A 12,690-nucleotide genomic window follows, 5' to 3' on the forward strand; every position below is an offset into this window, starting at 1 on the left:
TCATTACTTTCAGAAGTTTGCTTACTATTTAAAGTCAAAAACTATAATCTAGTTGTAATGCTAACATAAACAATCAAATTAGACAAAAACAAATTTCAAACATTTCATTTTTAACAAGATAAAACAGAACTAAAGTTTAAGAAAGGTATTAAAATCTAAATTAGCTTAAAGGTTGAATCTAAAAGATTGAGCTAAGATAGTTTTAAAGCTCACAAAGACAACTGGATTTGCTTGATATAATAGCACATTTTAAACTTTTCACTTTCAATAGCTTAGAACAGCAATAACATTTAAAAATGAAAAGCTCAAAGGCATTTAGGTCTCCTAAATTGGCTTTAATAAACTAAAAGACTGAGCTAAAGCTAGTTTTGAAGTTTAAAACAATTAAAGTTGCACCTGTAACTTAAATTTTAAATTTCCACTGAACAGCAATATTAAAAAATAAGTTACAGGGTTTTAAAGAAAATAGTTTAAACATTTTTGTTAGCTAATAAGTATATAACTATTATGCTGGTATCAGCATTTTTTATGTAGTAAACATCACTTTTTTTAAGCAACGTCTTACCAAAAAAATAAAAAGTCATTAATTAGAGGCCTAAATTTTTATTTCTGCATAATAAAACAAAGATCCTCCATGATAAGGTATCTGTTAAAAACAAATCTAWAGTTTTTCTTTAATTTTTAAATTTTCAGAATATAAAAGCAAATAATTTTAAACATTTATTGCTCAGTTAGTATTTACACCAGACTCAGAAAGATTACTAGTACATTTAGATGTACTTTTAAGCATTACATTATGTGACTGTTCCTCATAGGATTTAGTTGCTTCTATTTTGTGTTTGATTTAGATACTTTAATAATTTGTTTAATAACTATTAAAAAACTAGACACCTTAGAAAAGAATTTTAACAACACAAGAGAACTTGAGAATAAAATCACATTATTGTTACAAAATGTATATTTCATAGATTTAGTCAGTTTAATCAAGCAAATACTTTGAGTTTTTAACTCCATAATTTGCTATAGAACCGTTTTTTCCCCCAAACAAAGCAAGTGTGTGGTACTTTAGCAGACAAATGATAAAAAATGAGTCCAACAAATCTAGTTTTACTATTTTCTGCTAAATTAATCCAGTTAAAAGGTTTAAACAGCCTAATAAATTTAGTGTGGTGGCTTTGGAAATCAACAGTTACATATAAAATAGACTGATTTGTTTCTGAAACGAAGCAAACATGTTCAAACTGCAGTGACATATTTGTCAATTTTTTTTATTAAAAAAATGTTTATTTTCAAACTCTTACCTAATTCTCTAGTGAGTTTTGTTATTGCATCCAGAGCAGTTGACTGAATAAGATAAATGTGAAACTTGTGAGAAGGTTAAATCAACACTTGGCACACTGAAATATTTGCACATAGCCTACTTTAAATAAATGACATCACATTCAGTTTGAGTCACTATTGCAGTCACTGCCGTTTTTATTCTGATAAACAAATTAAAAGTACCTTTTTTGAAGATGCAAAAATAGCTTTGTGGCTTTTACACTGTGACACAAACAACAAAAAGGAGCAATTTAGTGTAAATGTTTTACAAACTAAACTAATGAATAATAATGAAGACACAAAAGAAATCCAAGCTGTGTCTTAATTAAATATATCTGCTCGAAGGCAAATTTTGTCAACCCAGCAAAAATTTTCGCTCCTCTTCGAATGCAAAGATTGGTAGCATTAGGAAAGTGTTAATTAACGAGAGACAAACCTTTCGTCAGCTTTGTTCACATGTGCAGACGTAACCCCGGCTCGTGCACTCCAGCCGCCACTTACGCACCAGCAGACCCCACACAACCTTATTAGCCAGCGTCCTTATGTGGAATCACTGTTTGTCTGTGAGCTGTCGCTTAACTTTTTTTTCTTCTTTTTTTTTTTTTTTTTTACTGTGAAGTAGAAACCGAGAATAAAAAGGAGAGAGGCATGAAATAATTTGTTTAATTTGGAGCGGCTCCAACTCAGCAGGTGAATGGGAGAAAGGGAAAAAACGGAGAGGGGAGTAAAACAGGAGTGTCTTTTTTTATCAGTGATGTGGGTCTTCTCATTGTGTGTTTGTGAGTCTGGGTCGCACTCCACTTGCCTCAGCTGCAAACCCTCAATTTATAGGTTTAGGGGCTCATGAAGACCCGAGGAAAGCAAACCCCTCCCTTCCCTACAGCCACCACAAACCCTAACTCCTAATTATCTCTGAATAGCAATTTTATTGAACCCTAATTTGTGGTAATGAATTGTGATAGGYGGCGGAGGCACGGGGAAAGAAAAGGAAAAACTTCAACAAAGGGCGCACACTCTCACCCGCAGCTGCCGGCGATAATCATCATTATTGTTCACGCTTGACCCTCGCTGACCAGATAGGATGTTCACGTGATGTTCAGTTCAGGTTGTGTTACACGAGAACAAATAGGGGTGAGGTATTTGTTTGAGGTACTAATAACACAGATAAAATTAGGGGGAATGTCTGGAATTTGGATCACAGCCACATGACTGTCTACATTTAACAGAGGCAGACTTCAAACCCTGGTGTGTTTCAAGCTACTTTGGACAGTGGAGCTCTCTTGCGCAGCAGTGAAAGGCCACRGGTCACTCAGATGAAGCCATGATTCAGCTGGACGAACTGCTGACCTTCCGCAAAGCCAAAATAATAAGACAAAAAAGACTGAGCCATGTGTTCAACCCAGCCACCCCTAAAATAAAGAAGTCCTACTGTCTTTCATGAGGGAACACAATGTATATCAGAGTATCCTGAACAGCTGAGCGTACAATACATTTCCAAAAAAAAAAAAAAACAAAACTGTAGCTGTGTTTCCATTGCAAATGTGCGCAAAACTTTGTCGATATTCTGTTAATGTCGAAAAGACACCGTTTTACAACTGCGGTGTTTCCATTAAGTAAGAAATGCTATTAAAGTCGCTCGTGGATATGTTTGTTCTCGCGATAAGTTATTATAAACATGGCGGYRATGGATGTAAAYACAGCATGTTGCTACCATGACACTAGCGCTCATCATCAGAGGAAACGTCAGCGTCTTTTATTGAGGCTTTCCAGCAACAAGCCCCTACTTGGGAGCGGCTACGTATGCTGTGTTTTTGGGAAAATGTAGTCGGTGAGTTTACTACTTTATACTACTTCTGTGATATTATTACTACTTGCATTTCCTGTTATCTTATTCGTCGTCGTCTTTTTCACCAGTAGAAACAGCCGGTTGTTGATCACGTGACTCCCGTGATGCGAAAAAAGTTTCCATTGCAGTTTTGCGAAAAACACCAATTTCGATACGGCCGAAAAACCACCTCATCCTAGCGCAAAAACTTTTTGTCGAAAAACGTAATTTTTTTTTGAAATTGACGTGTTTCCATTGAGCAAATTTATTTTCGAAATTCTAATGTGCGCATTTTTCATGGTCAATGGAAATGCACCTAGTGCCTGCAAATTTTAGTTCTATGTGTTTACACTCAGTAGGAACCCTAAAATGTCATCAGGAGAAACACTTAACTGTTCTGCAGGTGGGAAGATTTTAACAAACATAAAACCCCTCTTTTTGTGGTTTTAACTTTCTGTAAAGGTCTAGAATTTTAACTAATAGGAATGACTATGGGTTTCCAGAAACTAATGTGGTCCAAATCTTACAAATTATCCAATTTTCATAACTTTACTGTTTACTAGTATTTGACTGAACAAGCCTAATTTTTGATTTTTGCCAATAACAAAAACATAAATCACTTCAGTCATTTTTGTAATTATAATGTACTGTATTTGGGAAATTGCATGGTGTCAATATAAAGTAGATGAAACAGGCACTAAATGAAAAATGTTTTTTTTTTACATACGTATATTATCATATTGACAAGTTTTCCTAGCTTTAGCCAGGTGCATTGGGATTCCTAAACCTAACCCTGTACCATGTCCAGGTAACTTCACCATACATTTTTATTTTGCAACAAGTCCTAATTATTTTCTGGGACTTGAGTCATTCTTAAAGTTGGAGTTGGGATCCCTCTGTGGGTCTAACAATGCCAAGTTGGGAATCCTAGGAAAGTTAATCCTTTTAGCATATTTTTACTATACGTATTTGTCACAAAAATGAAAACAATACTAAGAGTTTAAATCACTTTTCAAACTCAAGGCCCACAAGCCAAACATGGCTTGGCACAGCATTCTGTGTGACTTGTGAAAGTTTAAAAAATGCATTATTRTCTTAAATTGTTACATTAAAGCCAGACCATAAACATCTCCTGTAATGCATGTTGATYATTTTATCCGCAAAATGACRGCATCCCACCACTAGGTGGAGGTGCACAGGGTTCAAAAGTAGCCGACAGTCAGGTCAAACTYTCAYTGCATTTTCACCAGCTACTTCTGCATCAGCCAGTTTGAACATTGAGAAGTTCCCACTTACAAGTTGTAAAATTAAACTGGAACACACCCTCTGGTGGAAAGAGTGGGAGAGTTCAGAATTCACTGAGGCTACTTACCACAACTCAACAGTGAGTAAAACTTTTATTTTTAATAGTATTATTTCCCATGTAGTCAGTCGGACACATAGTACTTTTAGTACTGGGCATGGTACTGGGCGGCTGTGGAGGAGTGGTTAGGGGAGTCGTCCTGGAACCAGAAGGTCACTGATTCAATCCCCCATCCAGCTGTTTCAGTTGTTGTGTCCTTGGGCAAGACACTTCACCCGCCTTGCTTACTGATGGTGGTCAGAGGGTCCGGTGGTGCCGGTACATGGCAGCCCCACCTCTGTCAGTGTGCCCCAGGGCAGCTGTGGCTACAGTGTAGTTTGCCATCATCAGTGTGTGAATGTGAGTGTGAATGGGTGAATRTCTGTTAGTGTAAAGTGCTTTGGGGTCCGGAGGGACTTGATAAAGCGCTCTATAAGTTCAGTCCACTTACCATTTACTTTTCAGTATTTATAAGAGCATGTGTTAAACACTGTTTCTATGCACAAAATACCATGTAGAGCCCAGTTATAATTAGCAGTACTCAGTCATTGCAATGAGACAAAAAAATTACATTTTGTGTTTACTTAGAGTTAAACATAAAATATCAAAGGTAATAACTGGTCCTTTGAGGGCCACAGTAATGCTCGTGTAGCCCTATGTGAAAATGAGTTTGACACCCCTGGTTTAAATTGTATGTTTTTTTTTCATGATGATTTTGATTATTTATGTTTTTGCAGTGTTTGAGTTGTTCAACTGACTATTTGAAATGCAAGTCTTTGTATTCTTAAGGTCAGGGTCTAAAAAGTTTAGTACCCCTTTGAACTTGACCTTTAACCATAGTGCATATTAGGATCCTTTCACAAACTACAGGGATTAAAAAATTAATTACTTCCTATATTGAAATTGACTCATTATACCTTGATGGTCCTCTATCAGATTGACACGTCATATAGGTCTATCCATCCATACATTATCTTTTTACTCATGTTTTCCTTTCAGGGTCACGGGGGTCACTGGTGCCCATATCRTGCAGTCATAAGCCACTCCATCGGCGCGCCTGTATGCAGTTTGGCTTCGGCCGAATGTGTCTCCATGATGTTCCAACCGCATACAGCTGAGSTATTTCAGTACCTCCTCTCTGATGGTTCTAAGTGGGTAGAAGCGAGTACAGCAYGCTRACCATTCTGATGTCAGCACAGTGCTGCCCGTGGATTAGCTCTGACAGAAGAAAGGTGGAGAGATCCTCTTTTGTTTTGGAATACGAGAGTGCGGMGTGAAACGACGACATGGCAAAAGTAGTGATAAAACCACGGGCTAACCTTTTTGGCAATCTTGGGAAAGGCAGAACTTGGAAACACTTCCTGGAAAAAGGTGAAGGAGATGAAGATTAGCAGATAACCAGGAGGTTTCGAACAAACTGGCTGCCCACGGTTACACAAGCACATGCGACAATAAATAAATAAAAAGCAAAGTCTGAATGGTAAAACCATAACAGCTTTTTAAGAAATTTATTAAGTTTTTTTAATACAACAGTTGAAGCTGCTGCGGACGGTCCGCCCATAATCACGCCCACAGAGTGAGGAACACATTGAGATGGAGACACAAACACCTAAGCAGAACCAAACAGAAACAAACTGACCTGGACCGAATATACGGGTTGCAAGTCTATCACAGGGCCATGAGACAAATGAGACAGACAACCATTCTCAACTCACTGGGAAAATTTAGAGTCACCAATTAGTCAATCATGCATGTCCCCGGCCAGGGTTCAAACCAGCAACCTTCTTACTGAGAGCTCTACCACCGTGCAGCCCGTATATGTCGTWTACAATCTTTTCCTAAAAGATCTTTTCCCATTCATTGGACAAAACAAGTAAACACTTTAAAAAAAGCACTAGCAAGCTGCTTTATCCTCATCTCCATCATAGTGTTTGTTCCTCAACACATGATATTATCTCAGGTTAGGATTTATGCAAACAAAACAATAAAACTGAATCATATTGGAGGCTTAAAGATGTCTAAAAACCCCAATAATTTAACAACTCGCTCCGTCTCCCCCCTTCATCACCTACCCGGAGTGAACAAAGCCCCAAACATCGCCTCATGATTGGAAGGGATCTCCAGCCTATATCTGCTCATACAAACACTGTTTGCTCTGGGCTTCCTGTCTGTGGACTTACATTACAATGTGTAGATTTAGAGATTGGGAAACTAAAGTCGCCAGGCTTTTCAGCTGGATAAGGTCTTTCTCTCTGCCTCTCAGTCTCCCCCCTCCTCCTCTTCCTCTTTTTCCAGCCCTCTGTCTGTCACAGTGTTGTCCAATACCAGATGGTAGGCGTTCAACACGGAGAGCTAAGCTAAAATACCTGATTACAATTCACCAATACAATTCAAATATCATGGGCAGGCTTAAAGATAATTCCTCTGTAACAATATCATTTATTTTTTCCCCCTCTGTTACCTTTATCCTTGTTTTACTGGGAGAGGAGACTCTAAAGCCCTTTCTCAAACAGATAAAAGGAAATATAACCATTTTTCTTCCCTCTTCTGTACTCTTCCTCTGATCCTGCAGGTTATATATGTAATTGTCTACCCATTACAAATAAAAACCAGTAGGAATACAACATCGTACGAGTTCTCACTTTGTTATTTTAAAGAAAAGAAAAATAATTAAGATAAAAATATTTATAGGATGCAAATTTTGCCCTAGCTGACATTTTGGAGATGTGACAATAATGAATGAAAATTTTATTCCAAATTCATATTTATGCTCTTTATTCATATTTAACCAATATATTCAACTCCAGAGCAGTCATACATATACATTGTAATTTTGTAAATGCATGAAGTACACTGATAATTAACCCTCATATTAGTTGTGACAGACTGAATAAAACCCATGGGCAGTTTTGTCCTTTATTGAAACAATAATACAGTTTTATTATAATATTAAATAAAAATAATTGGAATTTTTGTATTAAATATTCAGAGATTATACACACTGCAAACAGGATCAAAACCAGCAATAGTGTTATTTTTGTAAGCAAAAAACATTTTTGTTTGATGGGGTGAAAATGAAAAGACGTTGAATTATTTTGAAACCTTTATAAGCTTATTGGTAAATTGTCCGAATTTTTTAGTTATTTTTAAAAGCAAAATTTTAAACTTTTTTTTTGCTTAATAATAATAAAGGTCGAGAAATTCAATTTATTATTATTTTCTTCTGCATTTTTTTTAAAAGGACGCAAAATATTACAAAATTTATGATGTTTTAACTAGTAATTATGTACTGACCATTGTATAATGATACTAATTCATGATAAAACTAAATGCAAAAAACTAAAGACAAATACTTTTCTTTAAAATTGCTTTCCAGGTTGGACTAGMTTAGAAAATTAACACTTTACTATTTGTCTTAAATTTATATTAAGCAGTAAAATTGTAATGAAGCAGAGACTTACATGTCCATTAAATCTCTTTAAAGCCGGTTTTGGTTCTTTAAATTAAAAGATTTTGGATTTAATTCATGCAAAACTGTATTTAAGCACTAAAATACATGAAAATAAGAATTTAGGAATATTGTCCTTCAAAATACGACTACCTTCATTCTTTCTRTTTTGATCTACTGTACATTTATGTTGCAAAAAAGTGTGTTCATCTTAAATCAGTTGCACAACACGTATCACAGCAGTTTAACGGACATAAAAATGTTGTACACAGACTGAAAGTTTTTAAGTTTGTCCAGCTGCTTTGGAAAATGTTTCAGGGTTGCAAAAATCCTCCATCACCCAGAGGAGTGTGTAAGCGTTCAACCAACACACGTGAACCCCTCCTCCTCTCCTAAATGTGGAGCTTTTATTTTATTTAATTATATATTTTTTTCTCTCCAGAAAGCATCCACGAGAGGAAGCAGTGGTTGCTTGCTGTTTTCAGGCGAGTGTTATTCGTACATGGCCAGAGAGTGTGTGTGTGTTTTTTTTCTCTTCCCGAGTGTGAGCTCTGGTGTGGGCAGAGGTGCGTCTAGCCGCCCACATCGCTGGCACTCCTGCCCATGTAGCACCCATAATGCCGATACCATTAGCGGCGTGGCAAGCCTACCCACATCTCCACCACCTTCATTAGTCATTCAGCTCCTTATTTTTGTTTGGTTTCCCCTCTGGCTCCTAATTAATGCTTAATCGAAACTGCTGAACTGAGCTGGTAGAAAATTCATGAATATTAAAATCGACCCTGACGTTTTTTCTCACTTTTTTCCTTCCCCCCCCCTCCTCCCAATCTTTTTTTTTTGTCTTTGGCTTGTCAGCGTCGGTAGCCAGGCGTCATTAATTTTTGTTGCTGTCAGGTTTAAGGCATCTGTAACAATGATGGAGGATACGAGGCAAGTGAGTCGTATTTGGCCAATTTGAAGTGAACTGAGAGTTTGTCTTGCCACTTTGATGTGTATTTTTTTTTCTCCAAAGAGAGGGCGCTTGAATGTAGTGCCACTTAAACACAGGTCTGAATATGAAGCAAAGTTTAAAAAAAAAGATCCTGTGGTTTGAAGACCCTCGAGATTCTTGTAGGTGAAAATAAACAAACACAACGAAACCAGAAAGTCCCAATTCCTTGATGCTATTTGGATATATTTACAGAAAAAACTTGGTAAGGAAGTTTTTCTTTCCGATTGCATCCCAGAAAACGGATTTCTATTGACCCGTGCTGACAGAGYTGTTTGGAGACTGGAACCCAAGATGCTGTTTTTCTAGGTTTTAAAGTGCAAACTCAGCATTAGTTTCTGCTATATGACCAAGGTTACTAAGTTCATCTCCTTTTAAATGATATCAAATAGTATTTTCTAAACTGATCCAGTTATTAAAAAAACCCTCAAGRATGTTTTTATTGGGAAGATTAAAGACTGAAAAAGGATTTGCGGACTTTACAACGACATTTAGAGAATGCATCATGGAAAAGGTGGATGTTTGATATTTATTCTGGCATTTAAAAAGTTACAGTAGGGTTTATTTGAGATGAGAGTTCAAAGCCGCAACAAGGTTTTTATTCATAAAGTTTGTCTCTGCAAAAGAAGCCTGCGAGAAAACCTACAAATTAGATACAAAAGCAATTCAGCAATTACCGAGTTGTTCATGCAGGTTACAGAAGATCAMTTCTAAACGAGTTATCTTGTTACTTCTAATGAAACACGATTATTAATATTTCCTTAGAGGACGCCCCGTCAACTCCCTTCAAAGTTTGTGCAGAAAGGCATTTAAAAATATACACTAAGCGCCGCTGTTTATCATATTTTATTTAACTGAAATCTGCGTTTGGAATGAATTTAATTGAACAATTTTTTTTATTTATTGTTTTCTATACTTTTGCACCCTAGCTGTACTTACACAATAATGGGATTGTGAAGAACAGCCAAATAAATGTTGCTGTTTGCAAAGAAACAAACAGATGTCCGTGTTTATTCTGACTAAATTGATGGTGGCATCGCCGGCAAACCAAATTGAAATCTTAGTGACAATTTCTCTGAAGTTGCTCAAATACAATTTGACTCCTGACAAGGGGGAATGCAATTTATAAAAACAGAACATGCCATCAGTGGAAGGCGGCATTTGCATAATGAGGATACTTCCATTTCTGCCAGCAATGTTTTTGACAGCCTCCAACTAAAAGCTGTGTTGGAGAGGAGTGAGAAACGTCGATACAAATAATCCAGAAGAGGCGGAAAGAGAGGGAACCGGGGCAGCCACCAGAGCCGTCAGACMAAACAAATGCAGTTTGGCAAAATAAATGAAATAAGTGAAGTGATGCTAGGTGACCCTGGCAGAAGAGCGATGGGCCTTTCGCCCTGAGCTACAGCCCTGACTTTGGACGCACCGGAGAGGAGTTTAGACCGCAGGAAAAACTACTCCAGAGGTTGCCCTGATAGGTTGACAAATATGACTGAGCTGACGCTAATTTCATGTAGCTCTCTTGCTCTAATTGTTGATTCAATTTGCTAATGACTAATTTGATTTAAGTGGCAGGCACATCTCCATGTGTGCAGGACATCGAGAGGAGGAACAAAAAAAAAAAAAAAATGGACCGGAGGTGGAGTGATGGCTTGTCATGCAAAAAGGCTGCTCGCCAATGAATATTCCATGAGAGTTCACACATAATTGTTTCTGATTTGTTTATTTTTTTCAATACAGTGCTTTTTAGCGCACACTCCATCAGTCCTGGCGTTGACACCCCACCCTGTCCTCCCCCACCCCCCCACCTCCTCACCACCACACCAGTCCTCTCCTCACCATCCCCCATGTTTTTTCACAAGTGGTGCTCAGATGTCCATCAAACGCGGCAATGAAGGATCACGATAAGTTGTTGGAGCCTGTCAACAAAAAGCACTCTAACACTTTTGTCCCCCCGCTACACCTACCCCCTCTGTGTTCTCCCTTGTTGAGCCCGCTGGAGATCTCTGATGTGAAGGAGCAGATGAATTTCTAAACAGACATCCGGGGGCCCCCCGTTGAGAGCCCCACTACCTGTTGCCAATGCAAATGGAGTCCAAAGATCCCGAGGACACGCAATTGTTCCACCACCCAGTGTTCGAGAGGATGTGTTGCTCCTAAAACATGACCTCTCTRTTGGGGTGCAGTTGGACCAGTTCAAAGTCTTTCCAGTTTTTTTTTGTCTTTTACCAGAAAGAAACTCCAAACAAACCAGGGCAAATGTTTCAAGGGTAGAAATGAGAACATGAGCGGAGAACGGAGGGYACTTACCATGAAAACCACAAGAAAACAACCTCAAACCGAAGCCGTTCTTCTTCTCACTGCTGTCCACCCGTTTGTAGCGGCTCCAAGCCTGTTGAGTGTAGTTTCCCCCCATCTCGTACCACGTACGGTACATTTTCTTCTTTCCTTGTTCTGGACAGACTTGTAAAGAGGCAAACCTCTTTGCTTTTTTGCCTTTTATCCTCTSCCTTGACGGGTCTTTCAAGCTGCATGACTTGCAAATCATGCTGTGATACTGAATGGGATTGACATTTTCAGATGTAAATACATAGAATAGTTCTTGTTTTGTAATGGGAAAGCRGATGGAAGTCTAATTATTGTATAATGATATTTCCCCCCCTCTCAGCTCTTGTCTGGGCCAGCCAACGAGTTGCTATGGAGATTATGAATAAATATAACCATGTTTTTTATGTATTAATTCATCTGTGTGGATACTTACTTAGTGCTTGCTTGTGTTTAAATTTATTCATTTATACATTTGGGTCTGGACAAATAAGATGTAAGAAGTTCATCTGTAAGTGTTTGAATTCTTGACTTGTTTTACTGGATCTTGGGTGAAAAACAGCCGATCGGTTGTCAGAAAGAAAAAATGATGGAAAAAACAGCCTTTCCTTGTTTGTTTCTACAGATATTTTGAAGAAATTTAGCCATGTTTTTCTAGATTAATTTTTGCTGTGTGATTACTTATGCAGCGTTTGCTTGCAAAATACGTCTTTGGTTTGGGTCTGGACAAATTAGATGTAAGGAGTTTATCTGTGAGTGTTTGTGTTTTTGACTCATTTTGCTGGAACTTACTGAAACAGTTAATCGGTTAATGGAAAAATGTGCATAAAAAGGCCTTTATTTATGAGTTTATAGAAATATTTTGAAGAAATGTAGCCATATTTTATGGACTCATTTAGATATGTATTCTTAGTGTTTGCTTGTGTAATCATTTTTATGTTTCGTTTAGGACAAACAAGATTCACAAAGGTCTTGGATTTGACAGTTTTTTTCTCAACTTGTTTTAATGAAAAATAACAGTTGCTTTAAAGATTATTAATAAATATTACCTTCTTTTTATATAGTAACCCATTTGTGTGGATATTTTTTGCGTATATATTATCTATCCTTAAATGTCCATTTTTTTGTTAAAACAGCTAAATGTTTGCTGAAAAGTTCTGACCCCAAAAAATCTAAATATACAAGCTGCTATGGAGTTTGTCATTAAAGTAAGTCATAATTTATTGTCTTAATAATCTGAGTGAATATCTCCTCATTTAGACGAAAGCTGGTAGTTCATCCCTGAATGTTCAGATTTTTGAGCCATTTGTCTCTTAACAAAATTGAGTCAAAAACAGCCAATCAGTTACTAGAAACAGGCGATATAAAGATTTCTGAACATTTTTCTGTTGTTTAAAAGTTTAATTTTCTTTTCTTTAACTTATGAAGAAGCCCACAAGAGA

The 12,690-nt window shown here is 37.2% G+C and overlaps 1 long non-coding RNA gene across 1 annotated transcript in view; it reads right to left on the reverse strand.

Annotated features, from left to right (window-relative positions):
* Positions 1-11,327, reverse strand: part of LOC106522879 (uncharacterized) — a 19,016-nt gene extending 7,689 nt beyond the window's left edge. Inside the window, exon 1 of the long non-coding RNA XR_001310830.1 lies at positions 11,234-11,327. This is a non-coding gene — a long non-coding RNA (uncharacterized LOC106522879). The remainder of the gene's footprint in view (positions 1-11,233) is intronic.
* Positions 11,328-12,690: the final 1,363 nt, after the last annotated feature.

Source organism: Austrofundulus limnaeus, unplaced genomic scaffold (assembly GCF_001266775.1).
Source record: "Austrofundulus limnaeus strain Quisiro unplaced genomic scaffold, Austrofundulus_limnaeus-1.0 Scaffold138, whole genome shotgun sequence".
In the NCBI taxonomy this organism is placed as follows: Eukaryota; Metazoa; Chordata; class Actinopteri; order Cyprinodontiformes; family Rivulidae; genus Austrofundulus; species Austrofundulus limnaeus.